The sequence below is a fragment of the Stegodyphus dumicola genome, chromosome 6 (genome assembly GCF_044657685.1).
Source record: "Stegodyphus dumicola isolate Sdum_Otavi_A_Nest chromosome 6, ASM4465768v1".
In the NCBI taxonomy this organism is placed as follows: Eukaryota; Metazoa; Arthropoda; class Arachnida; order Araneae; family Eresidae; genus Stegodyphus; species Stegodyphus dumicola.
In genome coordinates this window covers 24,066,523-24,085,123 of record NC_140773.1, presented here as the reverse complement: position 1 = coordinate 24,085,123, position 18,601 = coordinate 24,066,523, and positions in this window count along the sequence as shown.

The following is an 18,601-nucleotide window of genomic DNA, read 5'->3' as shown; positions in this document are numbered from 1 at the left end:
GCGACTGGCAGAAGTTCAAAAGCAGAAATTGTTCTCGTTAAAAATGGAAGGGGTTCAAGCGATTTTTGTTTAATATTTTCCAAATGGGATGTTGTCTCATACCTACGTTTTGTACAACAGCTATTATACTTGACGCCGGTATCTCAGCCGCAATGTTCCTGATGCTTTCTTCAAATCTTAGACTGCGTAAAGTTCGTCATCGAACAGCGTCCTGTGTGATAACGTGGAGAGAACCTGTTTCACAAATTTGACGATGTAATTGCTGAAACATTCTATGATCCGGCATTCGTCTCTCCAGAAACTGCGCGTGACACATCCGCAGCGCAGCTGTGGAGTTACTGTTTGCACGACCATACATGTAACTTAATGACACTTAAATCTCTCATCACTGATGTCACCATAATCGCGAATGGAAACCCCTACTGAGATGCACACCTACTGCCCTCTACTGGCAATGGTGTTTTCTATGTAAATTATTGATATATAAATGTATTTTGTGGCATAGTTTGGAGCAAGACCTTTTTGAATGAGTGATAAAAGGTTCTGTAGATGCTCTTCTTCGTATGAAGCAATTCATTTTGTGATCTCAATCTCATTTTAAAGTTTTCTTATTGCAAATGCATTTAAGTTGTGTTTATGTTGTAGAGACATTAGGTATTTTTGAAAGCATGCAAGATGAAAAATGAGCAACGTCTTGGCCTGGAATCGAAACGCGGACCTCTGGAATACGCGCCCACCAGCACGCAGACCACCACACCACGAAAGCATGCCAAGAAAGCGGAAGAAATACCTTATCTACTTCCTCTTTTAAAGGGCGACTAGAGTTTTAGGGGACCCAATCGCCAAATACTGGGCTGCTAGAATACGTGTCCAGCGTGCAGACCACCACACCACAAAAGCATGCTAAAAGAGCGGAAGAAATACCTTTACTGTAAATAAATTTATTGCGACTGGGGTTTCCTATGTGAATATTATTCGTATCTTTTTTCTCTGCCTCCCCTCCAAGTTTTTACCATGAATTAGAAATCACTCTGGGTTTGTTGACCATATTACTTTATCTAGTTTTCCTACTTTCTCCACATTCAACTGTTATATATATCGTATTTCTGAATATGTTGACGAGGGTTTGGTTACTCTATTATTTGAATTACTGAATATCTTCCTGTCTTCCTAGTAAGGAATACTATTTTATCATTTCCGTAATGTACATAATTGCTTATATATTTTTAACATTCACCATGTTCAAAACCTAGAATCCTCAGCATTACAGCATTGAGCTAATATTCTCTCAACTCTTCACGAATAAAATATTTTGTGGCATTTATGTTTAAGTTTTACAAACGAAAATGTTATTTAATTTACTAGCTTCTTTCTGCCTCTTTGCGCTTAGAGAGGCTCACTCCTTCCAGAATTTATGTAGATTTGAGAGGCAAGCAATTTTACTACTAAGTTTAGAGAATTACGAGTAGGAGTGTGATAATTTGTACCACAATCACAGCTGCTTCGCCGATTACAGTAAAGCCTGTTGGCGGTTTAGTGTTGGTTAGTGTCTGTTCTGGATTGAGGTTAGATTACGCTTTCCTTAGCGATGTGCTTGACTTTTTATCACGCTCTAGATAAAGAAATTCAAACTACTGAATTTATACCCAATGAGAAAGGAAACCATGTCAAGTTTGGCTGGTAAATTTATATTTGTACAGTTCAATTTAATGACTCCCTCCCTTTTTTTATCACTCAAGAATTTGGTAAGATAGAATAAACTTAAAGTGTTTTAATTCTGTGTCTGTTTTTCTGACGGCTAGATATTCTGGTGGTGATAATTTACCCCTCAGAACATGCATAACACTTTATTGTTATTGTAATTGCTAAGTTATTTGGAATCCACAGCAAGTGTTACAATTTCACTGATAAATTTGTAATAATATATAGAATGTTATTGTGACGAGGTCACATTGAATTAATTATTTACTACGTTATGGCAATATTTAGATATTTGCATCAGATTCCTTTGGTGACAGTTTCATTTTTTTCGCCAACTTGTGTTGTAAGGTGAGGAACAGATTTCATCAGACAACTGTTGTAAGCGGAGGAAAGTATTGCATCAGACAACTGTTGTAAGCAGAAGAAAGTATTGCGTCAGACAACTAGCGTCTTCACTTCTGTTTTCCTGGGTAGCTGAAGGTATTTTGCGATTGGTTGCCTTCTGACGCTGGACCTTTTTTCATTGGGCGGCAAAACTTAACTGTGGAACTTTATAAAAGGCGGTATTTTTTGTCTACGAGGAGGGAGGAGAAGGAGGAGATTGTGAAGGTGCGAGATGGAGACGCTGCATAGAGAAAGACAGTAAGAGTGGAGGTAAAATGCAAACTTTTAGGAGTTTATCGTGCAAGCTTTCTTTAGTCTCCCAGTATGTATGAAAGAAGCGGGTTTCTTTCTCTTTGATGTTGTAGCGGCAAAATTTAAGCTAATCTCCTTTTTCCCGGGCTTGGCATTTTCGCCCGGCATCCCGATGAAGAGTACCTGCATGTGTATGAGCTGAAATACACCAAGTCTTCGAAGGGCTCTGTGGAAGAATTGACCTATCTTTTTTGTTCTGAGTGAGGAGGCCTCATATCATCATGTGACATACCGGATTTAAAAAAAAGGAATATCTCTTCAGTATTGTCAGTATCCAATAAAGCAAGAATTAAATCTGTTTTCACGTGTTTGTCACTCTCTCGTCACGGCGGGCTATAGACCTGGATCTTGTCCTGGGGTAAGTTGCCACTATATTCCTGTTTATCATAACATGTGACATATACGTTTGCCACCACAACCAACGAAATAATCATTACCACAGTTATATGTATTTCAATTTTTTATGCTGCAATTTTTTCTGAGATTATATTGAGAAATCTAAATGTAATACTATAAGACTTTTCTAATTTTAGCATAGACGATTATTAAATGTTGTTTTTCCAAATGCAAGGTTTTAGAAAGTCATGCAAGATAATTTGAAGTATATAATCTATAAAACTTTCTTAATTTCATTTTAAGATGGTGAAATATATTATAGAACATGTATGAAATTAACCATAGAAATACCTGCTTGATGTTAAGATTATACTTTCCTGAATCAATTTGAAAAAAACCTCTATTGAAATACGAATCACTGAAAAAAGATGGGGGTACCCGCAGTCCAGCAAACTACAGCAATGTAATAAAATTTAGCAGCTTCATTACTACGTCATTTAATTGTTAAGCTAAAGTAATGGTTGACCATTACTTTAGCTTAAGAACTATTAGGAGGCTTTAACATCCAAGTATTGAAAATCTGACGAAATCTTATTCAGAGAACAGTGTTCGATTTCAGTCGCCCTGTCTCCGGAAAGTTATTGATTTATTGGAAGAGGATAAAAGAAAATGATAAATCTGAACCATATTATTTGTTGTCGGTATTAAAAGGATATATTAAAGACTTTGGGACTTAAAATGGTTTACGACAGATATCTTATGTACTTAAGATGGATTTAAGTGATTTTGAGAAAATGAAGTAGGCTTACTGTCCTGTGAGTGAACATTAAGTGTTCGCAGACAGTTCACAAACTTTCTGACTCTGAGCCTCCATTACCTCATATAAATCTTCTACGGTGTATTATATCCAGGAAAATATTCTATTATCAAAATTGTATTTCGCCCTCCATATAAGTTATTTAGAAAAGTTAATTTAAAGCTGAGTAGTATTTCTTTTGGGTTAAATTACGCTTACTGTAATGACAAAAACAAAATAATAATATTATCTCGAGCCACGTTCTTCCGACATTGCATGCTGTTAACTAGAAAACTGTTTTAAGATTGACATTTTGTAGAATAAAAAAATATCAGTTGATGTTAAGATTCTAAGAGCAGATTTTTATTTCTGCCTCCGGTTTATGAATTTTAAGTCAGCATCGAACAGATAAGTTTCTTTTTAAATAATATTTTGTTGGAATGCTTTTAACTGCTTTTATTTTAGTTTTCTATATCATTTAGGAGCAGTCAGAGTAGTTTTCAATTTATGTCACAGCTATCCAAGGTTGCATAGCTGAGTAGCAAAATTTGAAGTTAAAATGTAATAATAAATAAAAAAAACAATGAAAAAAAGATTTAAAAGAATATGAAAGCTTTCAGGTTTTACTTTATGTCCAAAGGAGATTTTTTTCATTCACATACATGTACACGTTCTGAAAGGCATTTGGATTAAACCCTTTGGGTTAAAATTATTTAAAACCTACATCTTCGGGTACGTTTTCTACCCTAAAAGCTGTTTCAGTTGATTGGAAAATGGATTAAAGGATTATGCTTCAGTAAATATCGAAAATGTTAATGTTTTTTACACTTTTAATTAAATTTTCAATATTTCGATTTGAAGGGTCCTTCTCAACATTTTGATTTTGAAGCAAGACTTCTACTATTAGCTAATGCTTATTCGCCTCTGACTGAGATAGTTTTATTTTTCCTTACTCTCTAATTTCATTTTCTGTTATTATTATTATTATTATTATTCAGTTTGTATTTTCTTTTATGCTAGAATATTCTGAATAACATATTCCATGAGTTCAACATCATAGGCATAATCTTGTTAACTTTCGTTAAAGTTTTCAAAGTAACTCACTCCACTGGGAATTACTAATTCTAATTCCTCCGCCATAAGCACAGACTCGTCTTTTTCTTAATGATTGAAGTGACTAAAGCCTCATCTTAATTTAAGAATGAGGACGCTGAATTTACAGTTAGAACGCTGAATTTACAGTTAGAACAGAATGAGTAAAACCAACATCACATCAAACTCAACAAAAACACTGTCGACTCAAATTATCAAATAAGAACACCTCAATCCACAACATTAATCAATAGGATTTAGCACTAAACCTGATTTCAAAAACCCAAAATTACTACTCAGTACAATTCAAAAAAAAAAGGAACCACCAATTTTCACTTTCGATTTCCATACAACACGAATTTCCACATTACACACATCACATTCCACTCTTCTAAAAACAGAAGTTATGTTCACCTGTTTGTACATGAGGACGGAAATCAAACTCCAACTAATAAGTATACACTTAACATTTCAGTTTGCTCCAACACACAAAAATTCAAACATAGCTGAACCCTATATGTTTGGAACACAGCTACATAAACAGGAAAAATCGTGTGATCCCACACTGCTGAAACAAAATCACAGAAGCTTCGGTATTTATAAGGAAATAAATTATTTTAATGTTTTCTGAATAATAGCAGCGACCTCTTTTGGCGGGCCGCAATACAGTGGACATCGTTACACTGTTAGAACATAACAAATTTTACAATCCACATAAATTAAATATGCTTTGTTATAATAATATTATTATATTATTATTATATTTATTTAATATCAGTTTGTATTAGTGTAGTGCCCACCATGCTCGCTCCATGGTGCCCACCAAATTCTTGCACTTCTGAAATATGCCCTTATAATAGAAAAAAAGTTCGTCGAAACGTGTCTAAGACATCTAGATTATTTGAATATACTTGTTTCGGTACTAAAATATTCTAAAGCTTCAAATACAGTCATTTAATTAAAATAGCTTTACAAAAGTAGTTTTATGTCATATTTATGAATATAATGGGAGTTTTGATGAAGCTAATAAAGAGTATCTTAGACAATGGAATTATCTTAATTTTGCTAATTCCTTTTATAAATGGACGAACATGCAGTTAGTTAGTGAAGTTTTAAGCGGAGTTCTTAAAAGAAATCCCCGCGCACATCAGATGTAAAACTAAGCCAGGAAGATATCAGATCAAACAACGAGTATATCCAGATCTGCGGCGAACGCGCCAAGGAAGAGAAATAAGCCCAGCGCAAAAATGCAAAAAGGCCTAATATTAAGCCATCACCTATAGGGAATCAATCAATATTTGTACATCCCTCCTGCCAACAGTGACGCAACTGGGAGAATCGACCTATTGTGAACCCCCATAACAGGCAGGGTGAGGTCGTGGCAGGTAGGCCACAAAACGAATTCGACTTAATGGGCTGGAGTCGTGGGGCCCAATCCATAACTTAGCCTCAGCCCAACTTTTTACGAAGACCACTTAGGAGTTTTAAACTAATCCTTAATGTCTGAGGAGCCGGGTCCTACACCGGATCTTCCGCAGACTGAATAACTTCAAAAATCCTCCGCGTACTGGGCCGGGCCCGAGGGGTCACCACTCCCTGTTCTCGGCTTTTCGACAGAGGCGTGACCTGGAAACCTGATGGACTTGACCGGTCGTTAAATGCTCCCGCCAGTACTACACGGGCAGCGCGTCCCATCAGGACATTACCTAGCAAACTCGGTGCCGTCCCACACCGTGGTGCCGTCCAACACCAAGCTACAGAACTATCTGGTATACGTCTTATGCTTTCCCCCGGGGTCCAGCCATACAAATGACCCAACCCCGGGCTCTGGAACCGCCAGGTTCGTGATTTTATTCCCCCGTGGCCGAGACTGCCTAGGTACAGATCCTAGCCAGTAGCTTCGCAGAATTCTCTACGTCGACCCCCGGGGGGACACCTATAGGGAAGACTACAGCGAAAATTAGAACAGTGGATTCGAGTTCAGAAGAAACAGTAGAAGATCACAGCCCTATGGAAAAGAAAACAATGAACTGGGTCTTGATATTAGTACAGAAGTCTTAGTAGAAGCTGCCAAGTCAACCGAGGAGACGCTGCCAATTCAACCCAAAGACGAGGAGAAGTCAGGGAGATATCTGAGATTCAGAGACCGCAGTCAAAGAACGTCTATGTAAAGAAGGAAAGGCTCCATAGACATAATGTAAACCAGTTTGTCTTCTACGCCGCTAGAAAGAAGAGGGAAAATTCGCCAAGGGATTTGGCGACGGATCCTGTTGGCGAGAATTTCCCTCTCTGTAATGTACCGGACCTGGCTGACATTTTCCTCCTCCGCGACGTTACAGGAAATTGAGGAACACGGGTTAAGATGAATAAGAAAATTAAGTCAAGTTTCACTTTCACTGGTTGTTTAACTTGCATTGTCCATATCGCAGTTTGATGTCTGATATTATATCCGTCAATATGGAGGGAAAAAATGGAGCTTTAAACTCTTGATAAACGTGACCGTCGAACCTGTTTGAACTTCGACATCAGCTTCGAGCTTTGCCACTTTTTGGGGACAGATATTTCAGGCATGCGCAGCTGTTTCCCTTTTCCTTCCAAGGGAGCCACTCCTGCTGCTGCGAAGTTTTCCTTCTTAACAAAACATATTCTTTGCCGCAGTGCCAGCAGTCGAAGAAGGAGTCAACGAACCTCAAAGACCGTGGAATTCTAAGATGATCGAAGAGATAACGAAACCAGCTGCAGGAGATGGAAAGCAGCACGAAAACCAGTAAACAGCATCAGTCAGCTTTCCAGAGGAACTCGAGGCCATCTGTCTAAGGGAAGGAATGCCTTCGTGAGGACTTTCTAAGGCAAACTGGCTCGTACACACATTGCACATAGGGAACACCATAAAAATGCCTATGCAAACAACCCCCATTCGAGGGATTCGAATCTCGGAAGAAACCTATTAGTGTTCAGCAACTTCACCGCTCTGCCACTGATGAGTCCTGTTACTATACGAGCTCTATAAATTGTTAGACTGAAGATCTAATAAATGGTTTGTTTTAAACCTTCTCCTGACTTTTTGGTTGACTTGACCTGGTGTTACCTTACTGAAGGTCAAAGATGAGGGGATAAGCCTCAGAATTTCTACTCGGAGCTATAATTTAATAATTAAGATATAGAGATTCCGTACAGACCTATTCCATTTAAATTATTTCAAAACAAAATCTTGTCAGTAAATGCAAATTCCTCCCCGTAAAATATTGTCAAAAATATTTAGCTTAAACCATTTTCACCTGAAGAAAACGAAAGCAATTTTAGGATGGTATAAAATTTAATTTTAACAAACACAATGCTAATGCTTCTGAATTGGTGATAGCGTAAAAGTTTAAATTTTTGAGATAAACAGCTACGCGTATTCAGTCCTAAGTGGAAATTGTAGCGCGCACAGTTGCAGACGGAAATTTTAATATACGAAATCCAAACATTTCTTATTATTACTATATTGGGTGATTTTGATCATATAAAACGGATTATCTTTTGTTTGACTAATTAGATTATAGGAAATACTTTCCTCGCTGATATATTTTTCCTTCGTTAGTCCTAAAAACAAATTTAATTTAGTATATTCTTGTCGGAAGGTAACCTAAAACTGAAACAGAGTTAATCTGAAGACCTAGTATTGTGTTGACAAGAAAGTAATTTCGGTTTTCACAAATAGATAGCGTTATTTTCGTTTTGTTATTATTCTGCCAATCTTACAGCTTTTTTTTTTTTTTGGACATATGGCATCTGGCACCTTTAGGTTTTTATAGAAAGAAATTCCGTGCATTTTTATTTAAAACTGTTAGTCCACGGTCAGTTTTAACATAGGGTGGAAAATGCACATTTTACACACATTTTATGCTTTTTATTTTCGTAAAAAGATATGTAAAGCTTATGGATTGCTTAACAGAACGCATGAGTCAGAATTGGTTTAAAAAATTTCGTCCTGGAAATTTTTCATTTGAAGATGACCAACATTCTGCCCGAACTTCTGAAATTGATGATGACAAAATTAAAGCCATAATTGAATAGAATCGTCATATAACTGTGCGAGAGATTGCAAAAATGTAAAATTTATTACACACAACAATTAAAACTCGCATAAGATACCTTGGACCTGTTAAGAAGCTCGATATTTGAATTCAGCATGAATTGAAGGAAATTTATTACTTAACACAACGAATCAATATTTGGAATACGCATTTCAAGCGTAATGCAGTCGAAGCACAAATCATATCTAAAGTTATATTGCATCAGAAAATGATTATGCTGTCAATTTGGTAGGATTGCAAAGACGTTGTGCATTTTGAGCTGCTTCCAAGAATCCAACTGATAAATTCAAATGTTTACTCTCAACAACTTATCAATTAAGGCTAAAACTGGCAAATCACAAAGGAATTTTGTTCCATCACGGCAATGTGAAGCCATACACATCTTCAGCAACATATACGAAATTATTGGAGCTTAGTTGGAAAGCGATGTCGTATCCTCCATATAGCCCCGACCCTGCACCATCGGATTATCATTTATTAAAGTTTGCAAAACTTTTTGAATGGTAAAATTTTCAGCAATAACAATAACCTCGAATAGCGCTTGATTGAGGTTTTTGCTGACAAAGACCAGAAGCTGTATGAACGCGGAATCTTAAAATCACCAGAAAGATTGCAAAAGTTTATCTGACAGAAGAAAAATATTTGACCGATGAAAAGTTTCATTTTTTGCGTGGATCTAAGTTTTACATCACACTAAAATACCGGAATTACTTTTCTGCCAACCCGATCCATGTTATTTGCTTTGTAAAGTGGAACAATGGGTGTGTTTTTACTTATATCACTTGTCTGGTCTAATCAGAATAAGGACGCCGAATTATATCATAAAAGCTTAGAATTGTCCCTGTCGTTTGCATATGTCTTGAGTACTTCCAGAGTACGACTTTGCCTATCTCCTTCCCAATTTTGACGAAGAATACTGCGCAGGACGGCTCTGAGAGTCTCCTTTCCCCTTACCAGCAAACAACTCAAGAGAAATTTCGACTCTTTTAATTGTCCCCATCCCGCAAAGACGTTGTACACTTACGAACATCCAAGCCTTCTCCTGGATTCGAAACCTAGCCTATCGATATGGCAGCCAGCAACACTAACCATTATACCGATCACGGCTAAAGAATGGATGTAAAATTAGTTATTTAATAAATATTCAATCATTCAATCTTTTCTTAAACATCCTTTGCATTAATTCCAAGATGTAATTGTGTCTCATGGTCTCATGAAAATCCTCTGTCAGCATAATTTCGACGACCTTAGTCTAACGTCTAATGTCATTTTGATAAGCCTACATACTTAACAAAATGCAATTGGACTATATTTACCTTCTATGAAATGGAAGGTATTTCATAAATTATGGAAGTTATTCGAAATACAATAGGAATTTCGTAATCTAAACTCATTAGGATGCGTTTCGATTCGTTAATTCATTCGAATTAGTTATCATATTCTTAGCTTCCAGTGAAAGGATATTGTAGAGCTTTCGATAAATTCATTTTCTACTGTGAAAACATTTCATTTAATTCATTCTCTTTAAAATTAATGCAAATACTGTTTTATAATATGCTGTTATTACTAGGGCTGCAATATTGTTTCTACTGTATCCCACATATGTACTACCTGTAATAATAGCTAAAATATTTCTAGATGATTTATGTATATATTTGTAAACAAATATACATTTATGCGCAGTTACAAAGTAACTAAGGGATACTATGCATTTAATAATCATAATAATCATAGTAAACAAATTGAAATGTGTAAGGTATTTTCTCCTTCTTTACAACTCGCCTTCGTGGTGTATAGCAATCGGAAGGTCTGGAATTCGAGTCCAGGGAAGAGCATAGCACATTTTTCACGTCCCTTGCTGTAAATATTAAACAGCACTGGAACCTGTCAATTATTACGGGTCTTAGCTAATCGTGACCATAATACTTATTATGGTCTTTACTGGTCGTACAACTGTTGTACATGTAAAGAGAATGACCAGCCCTTGGGAAATTTTTATTATCAAAACATTAATTACAAGCATAGAATAAAATTTAAAGAGCTAACAATATACATTTGAAGTAAAATAATTATAAGTGAATTAATAACTAATGAATACCAACAGTTTTTATTGTTTCCCATGTAGAAAAAAGGGGTTTAAAGAAATGTATATATTATATAAAAACTGAGATGATGACTGCTGTGTAGAGTAGAATACAAAATAAAATGTAAATTCTGAAATTCCCGTGAATTTTGCTGTTATAGTGTTAAGCAAAAGATCAAAGAAAACCTGACATCATTTCTTCAAATTAAATAAAATATACATTTACCTAGTAAGGTATTTTCCACATTTCGAATTATGCATTTCTGTCGTTGGTGTCCATTCTTACACATGCTAACAATCTACTTTTGAATTCTTTCTTATGATTAATAATAACATAGCCAAGGGTGTTAAATCTAGGTTGGTTGGTCATAAATTTAATAAAAATTAAACGAATTTAATTTCAGAATTAATATTATTTTATTGTTGTATATTTTAAATATTATATTAGATTTAGAATCGGTTTAAATGTCAGATCTAAGAAATTTGTGTTTTTATCATCATCATTTTCAAAGTTCCAGACACAGAAACTAATAATTAAGTTCCCTTCATCCATATTTTTTGTGCATTATTCATTATTGTGTGTTATCTGTGTATCTTTCTAGCATAATTTATCAGTCATTAATGCATTCTAATTCATAAAAATGCGAAAACGATTCGCAAGAAAGATACTGTATAATAGTGTACAGTGGCATCAGCCTAACATAAGTTTCACGTCTGTCTCTTTCTCTCTCTCCTCTCTCTCTCTCTCTCTTTCATTTCTTCGTTACCTTTTTCTTTCTTTCAGTCTATCTCTTTTTAGAGTCTAAGGAGTGACAAACTTAATAATGTGAGAAGGATTAAATTTCAGAGAAAATTTCAAATATCATAATGAAAACATTGATATATAATACTTACATCTATTTCAAATCCATGTACTTCTATATAAAATTCCGGTATTAACGTATTATCCCGTCGACCTTTGGCGGAAATTTCGGCAACGGTCACCAACCGGTAATCATTACTGCGGAATTTTGAAAGACATGGCCTTCAGTAATTGGAGTTAAATCGCGCTGCTTAGCCTTTGACGGGATAATTCGTAAGTACCCAAATTTCTTTGCATTTTTTTTCTTTGCTAAAAAATATTATGTGTTCAATAAATGGACACAGGAAACAGCAGAGCCTCATATGTTTAAACATTAACAGCAATAATTTCAACATCGCGTCCTATTGAATGTATTTACACATATGTCCATAAATTAAGGATAATTCGGAGTCACGTGGAAATCGAACTCTAAAATAAATATATCACCTATAAAATCACTAAACACATCTTTAAGAATCATATGCAAATTTCAGGAAGTAACCAGATGACACCGATGGTACGTCACAATGAAGAGAGTGTAAGAGAGTGATATATAAGAAATACAGGCAAAGAAGTAAAATTGTTCGAAGGCACTTTATAAGCATTTCAGTGCAATAACTCAATAGTTATGACGTAAAGGACGCATTTGGATGATTTTTTACGTGGCAGAATTATCGGCCGTCTCGAATGTGGGCGTACCCAACTGGAAGTATCAGACGAACTTGGAATTGCCCAGAGTGTCATCTCCAGGCTTTGGCAACGATTCCAAGATGATGGTAATGTGAGTAGACGTTACAGCACAGGTCGCCCCAGAGTTACAACACCGAATGAGGACCGGTATTTGGCAGTTACTGCCAAAAGAAACAGGCGGAGCACAGCCTCAGACCTGTCTCGTCAGCTCTCTTCAGCCACCGGTAATTTCAAGGCAGACCGTGTACAGACGATTAGGGCAGATTGGTCTATATGCTCGTAGACCTGTCAGATGCGTTCCGCTTACTGCAACTCACTGTCGCCTGCGGTTAGCCTGGAGTAGACAGCATGCATTGTAGACACCGCAACAGTGGGCTTGTGTGATGTTTTCCGACGAGTCCAGGTTTAGCTTGCAGTCTGATTCTCGCCGGACTTTCATATGGTGAGCTCCAGGTACCCGTTACCACCATGAAAACATCATTGAACGACGCCGTTACGGTGGTGCTGGAGTGCTCGTTTGGGGTGGAATTATTCTGGGTTCCAGAACTGCCCTGCATGTTCAAATTGAAAACATGACAAGACAAATCTATCGGGACGTCATTCTGGAACAACATGTACGTTTGTTTCGGGGCGCCATGGGCGCACAATTTGTGTTTATGGATGACAACGCCCGTCCTCACCGTGCAAACATCGTAAGCGAATGCCTTCAACGGAGGATATCACCCGTATGGACTGGCCAGCATTCTCATCGGACTTGAATGCAGTAGAGCACGTGTGGGACATGCTTGGCCGACGAGTTGCAGCCCGTCAACCTCCTCCTACATGTCTACCGGAACTTCGGAGAGCATTGCTTTTTGAGTGGAGTAATATCTCCCAAGATCAGATCGATAATTTGATACTCAGCATGCCTAGGCGTTGTACGGGGTGTATTGCATCGTCTGGGAGACATACAATGTATTAACAATCATACCAACCATGTAATATTGGTTTTTTGTAAATAGGGTTTTTTTGTAATTTGCTCCAGGGAGGAAAAATCGCTACTTTTTTAAATAATATCAAACATATAGCATCTTTTTTCGCTCTTTACCTTTTGTTTAATAAATAAGCTTTAGAAATAAGTCAAATTTGTTTTGCTTCTAAGTCTTCCTTTGCCTGATTTTGCATTATCCTTAATTTATGGACATGAGTGTATTTTTGATAGGAAATAAACACAGTTTGATATGCATGCTAGGGAATAATAATAAAAGCATTTACACAGGAAAACCTTTTATTTATAATATCCTCCATGCTGTACATTTTGTTGTATAGAGAAAATTAAGGTAGCAAGTTTTGGAGCTCAAATAATTTTTTTTTTTTTTTTTTTGCGGGAATGAAAAATTTATTCATTAAACTGTAAGTGAATCATGCAATGATATTTATTCCGACAAAAAAAGATTTTTTAATTTTCTTAAATAACATTTGTCTTCAATTGCAGAAAATCTTGCATAAATAGCCATTGATTACTTATATTAAGTATTCTTCTATACTTTTTAACTGTTGCAAAATGTTTTCTAAAGTACTTAAAATGGGGAAAATATTTCACTAGTTTCTCGGTTAAACGTAAAACCATGAAGAACGGCCATTAAAAAATGATTTTAAGATTTCTGGAAGCAATTAGGAAGTATTGGCGAAAGAATATTTTTTTATTTAAAAATACCAAAGATAACTAATTTATCTACCTCTTCTCCAGCTCTTTTCATCAATGTAACAGCTTAATGTTTAATGACAGACTGATAACGTCGTTCGTCAAGTTTATAATTATTCTGAAGCTCTCAGATCTGCATGAGCTGTTTCATCCTGAATCGGTACTCCAAAGAGGCGGAAAATTTTGTTTAATGAGTTTAATCTGAAGAAAACTTCTCCCGCCTTTGCCGATTTATTTGACAAGAGTTAAATTACGAATTCAAAGTTCTATTATTAGGAGCATTAACTCTTCACATCATTTAGAATGTTCAGCTAATGAGTTAATTTCTTAACAGACTTAAACACTTTTTATGACAAAACCAAAAATCCTATAATTAGCTTATTACTTGAAATTCTGTTTTAAGAACTGAATTGATTTAGCATTTATGAGTCCTGCTTTTATGGACTTATCTCTGAAATATGCTAATGAACATTTTCTTCGTTTTCTTATGAATTAAACTTGTTTTTATTTTATTGTATGCATAAAAATGTCGATATTCTTAAATGTACATGTATAGCTGAAGTTTGAATTGTTGTTCCTCTTTTACTATATTAATCATGTTAATTTACACATTATTATGAAACATGCTACTTTTGTAATGAAAACTAATTTTTATTAAATTATTTTTATTAAACGAAATAAGTTTTGTTCTATAAAATGTAGAAGGTGTTAACTAACACAAATATCGGAATATTATTTATGGTCAGAATTTATTTGACTCAATATATTAAACTCACATAATAAACAGATCATAAAAAGTTACTAAATTTTTTTTTTATCTGAAATATTTCAGATTTTAAATTACGACCAAAGAGGCGTTTTTTTAACGTTTTGTGTGTTACCTTTGTTTATTATATATCATGTTCTTTGCACTTAAACCATAAAATTTAGTTCAATAGCAATGTCGCAAAATAATTTTAAAATGTGCCTATCTTTAGAATTTCCGATAAACAGTTCGATGCGCTGGAGATAAAAAGGTTCCCCACTCATACAGTGTTGCCATTGCTCGCTTTGAAATCGTTGAGTTTGTTACTAAAAAATTCGTTAAAGTTTTACAAAATATGAAATCGATAATAAAACAAATTCCAAATTTCAAATTTGGGATTTCAGATGCCCGTATTCGTAGTAGGATTACGTCATTCAAAATTATATGGCTCTAGATACCATTGTTTTATTACGATGCGAGAAATATACATACATTTATGCTGATTTTTCATTATTTAATTTCTTCAAATATAATGCAGGACTCTAACATTTTGTGGCAATAGTTTGAAAAGTGAACCGACATTTATAGGAGTCCGACACAAAATGCCAAAACGAAAGTAATAGTCCTTCAGGACTCAAATTCCTTTGGACTAAAAATGTAAATCGTTTCTTCAAAGTGAATATACGATGCAAATATAGAAAAACTAAACAAAGAGAAAGCTTGGGAATGTCCAGTTACTTTTATGGTAAAAAGAGATTTAATTGTTAAGTAAAATTGTTTCTAATAATAATAAATTACTGTTTACGGCTTCAAACATTATGAGACTCCAAAGACTGTTAGTTTCATTTCCATTAGTCGCGCTGTGAATCTCATAAACTTGACGTAGAAGCTCAGTCGCTGGTTACTGCATGAGCTGACACAAACAGATAAGGGCAGACGTGTTCAGGCCTAGTAGACTAATCTGTTCGAATATCAACGCAAGTAAAATTCTGAACCGGATCGTCACTTGTGATGAAAAGTGGATTTACTTCAACAACACAGGCTAAAACGGGGATTGGTCTGCGCCCGGTGAGCCCGTCGGCAGCGTCACAAAAATGCAGTTTGATTAACAAAAAGATCATGCTATATATCTGGTGGGATTGCTGTAGTATTATCCACAAAGATTATCTGGAAAGAGATAAAGCCCTCGAGAGTAAGGTGTACAGCGAAATACTAGTCCATGTTGACGCTGCTGTCGAGGAAAAACATCGAAATGAGTTCCAGCGCAAAAATGTAATGTTCCATCAAGATAATACAAGACTACATGTATAGCAGGAAAGAAAACATCTGAAAGGATACAAATTTTACCGTCACACCCATACTTTATTCTTTAAATTTCACTTTATTTGCAATAACGGCACATGAAATACAACAGCAAATTCTCAAAATATTTAAAAGCAACATATCTCTTCAATTGTCGATAGAGTATTCACTGTTGCCATACAATTTTTTACATTCGCGATATTATTTCTTAAAAAAAGTAATGCGCTTGGAAGTAACAGTCTTTTATTTGTGTTGCCATGCATTTATTTTTTATTCGCTATATTATTTCTTTAAAAATAATGCATTGTGATAATATTAATTGGCAACATCCTTTTGATTAAAAAGTGACACGAATACAAGCGTAACAGGGATAAAAAAATGAAGTTTGAGACTAACAGCTCCTTTGGTGCTAATACAATATCCTAAGAAACTAAATTGTATTTTTAAAAGAAATATATTGCTGTTCAATGAAATTGCAATATCGAAAGGAAATCACAGCATTCGCGATTCGTATAAGATGAAAACGTGAATGGAATATGAGGGTCTAGGACTTTTCCCCGTCGCCATTTCGCCGTGGCCGTTTCGCTGTCGGGATGTTTCGCAGGCAAGACTTATTTTTCTTTGTATGACTGACTATATTATATCGTCTCGTATTATACTTGTATTAAATTTATTTAGTTTAATAATTCTGTTTACCTTTTGTATACTTAATAAAGCTACTTGTAATATATGTAGATATTTACAAGTATGAGATATAAAGAAATTACGCATAGTTAGTTGGAAAATTATGTCAGTATCAAAGAATAAAAACTAAATATATGGGGCTAAGGATTAAAAAAAAAGAATGAAAACTAAAGAATATGGAACTAAACTTGTATTATATCAGAAGTTATATTACCGATTTTAAAATTATGCAGGTACAATATTTACGTAATTCGCCAAAATTTTCTTGAAATTTTAATCGGCTATTTCAGAGAAATCACACAGACAAGCAGGAAATTTACATTTTTGTGAAATCTGAATGGTAAACAGAATTACTTTGGAATCTTGCCAGCACATTGCTCTCTTAAAATTAATATGTCATGTGTAACGGTGTATTTGTATAAAACTGTATACAATAACATTTTATATATTATTTCATATAAAATGTTTATTAAATTAAATGAAATTATTAAACTAAACAGAGTTATTAATTTAAATCAACTTAATATTGTAGAGTCATTAGGATTTTTTGGAAGCCAGAGAGATGAAAAATTAGCAATCGCCTTCGCCGGGAATCGAACCACGGACCTCTTGATACCGGCCCAGCGTGCTACCGTTACACCACGAAGGCACGCTAGGGAAGTAGGAGAAGTACCTTATAATATAATACATCCAGATATGTAAATCGTGTAAAGAAAAATATGTCTTGACCGCGAAACGGCCCGACGGCGAAACGGCCCCGACGAATAGCCCCATCCCCAAATATGATGCGGCACAAAACCATGACGATTGCCCTATTACGCTCAGCTATATAACCTTTCAACTGCCATTTTCGACTCTAGCGCTAACAAAATTTTGAAAGTCATAGGTCCAAAGATTGCGCAGAAGTTGGTTGGGAAGTCAATATGAGTCCATTCAGTGTGCCAGTATCTTTATACTATTGAAATAGTTGGAGTTTATAGAAATAGATCCAAGAAATTCTCAGTAAGCTACAAGCTACAAGTCTTCGCTGGTGACCAATGCTGTCAAATATCACCTGCTTTCTCACTGTCCTCTGTTTTTATAAATGTTACAGCAAAATCCATCCCGGTCATGCTTATCAAGAGTCTCCATCCCGGGGATTGGCATACAGAACCCTGCGAAGCTACTGGCTAGGATCTGTACCTAGGTAGTCTAGGGCACGGGGGTATAAAAATTACGAACCTAGTGGTTCTGAAGTCCTCGGAAAGGTCACTTATTGGCCTGCCCCGTGGGTCTGGCAGGTCCTAGAGCTTAAGACTTTAGTATCCCAGGTGCTAGAGTCCCAGGTTTGCTAGGTAATGTCCCTCTGCGATGGGCAGTCCGAGTGACTAGTAGGTAATACATTGTAATACATTGGGGGTACACTCATACCCACCTGGCCACGAAGTGGCCTCATGGTAAAAAAAAAAGAGTGTCCCCAAAAGAACATCAGATACAAAATAAATAATACATAATACAAAATATAAATAAGATACAAATAATACTCAAGTATAAAATAAAAATAGGGAAAAACATATAACAAGCACTCACGAACATACAAACAAAACTTAACACAAAGGACAACATCAGACAGAATTCCAGTTACACGTCGATTTGCATTAATAAATTTAAGGACATCTTGTGCAAAAGATATAAAAGCCCTGATATCAAAATTATCATTATATATAGCATTACCAATTTTGTAAACCTTTCTCTGAGCGGTGAAAATAGAGCAGTCCTCCGAAAAATGTTTTGCGTCTCCAATTGCATTACAAGAAGCACAAAGTTCATTATTTTGTAAGGTGAATCTCTTAAAATAATAGGGAAATCTCCCGTGGCCAGTAAAGATTTGGT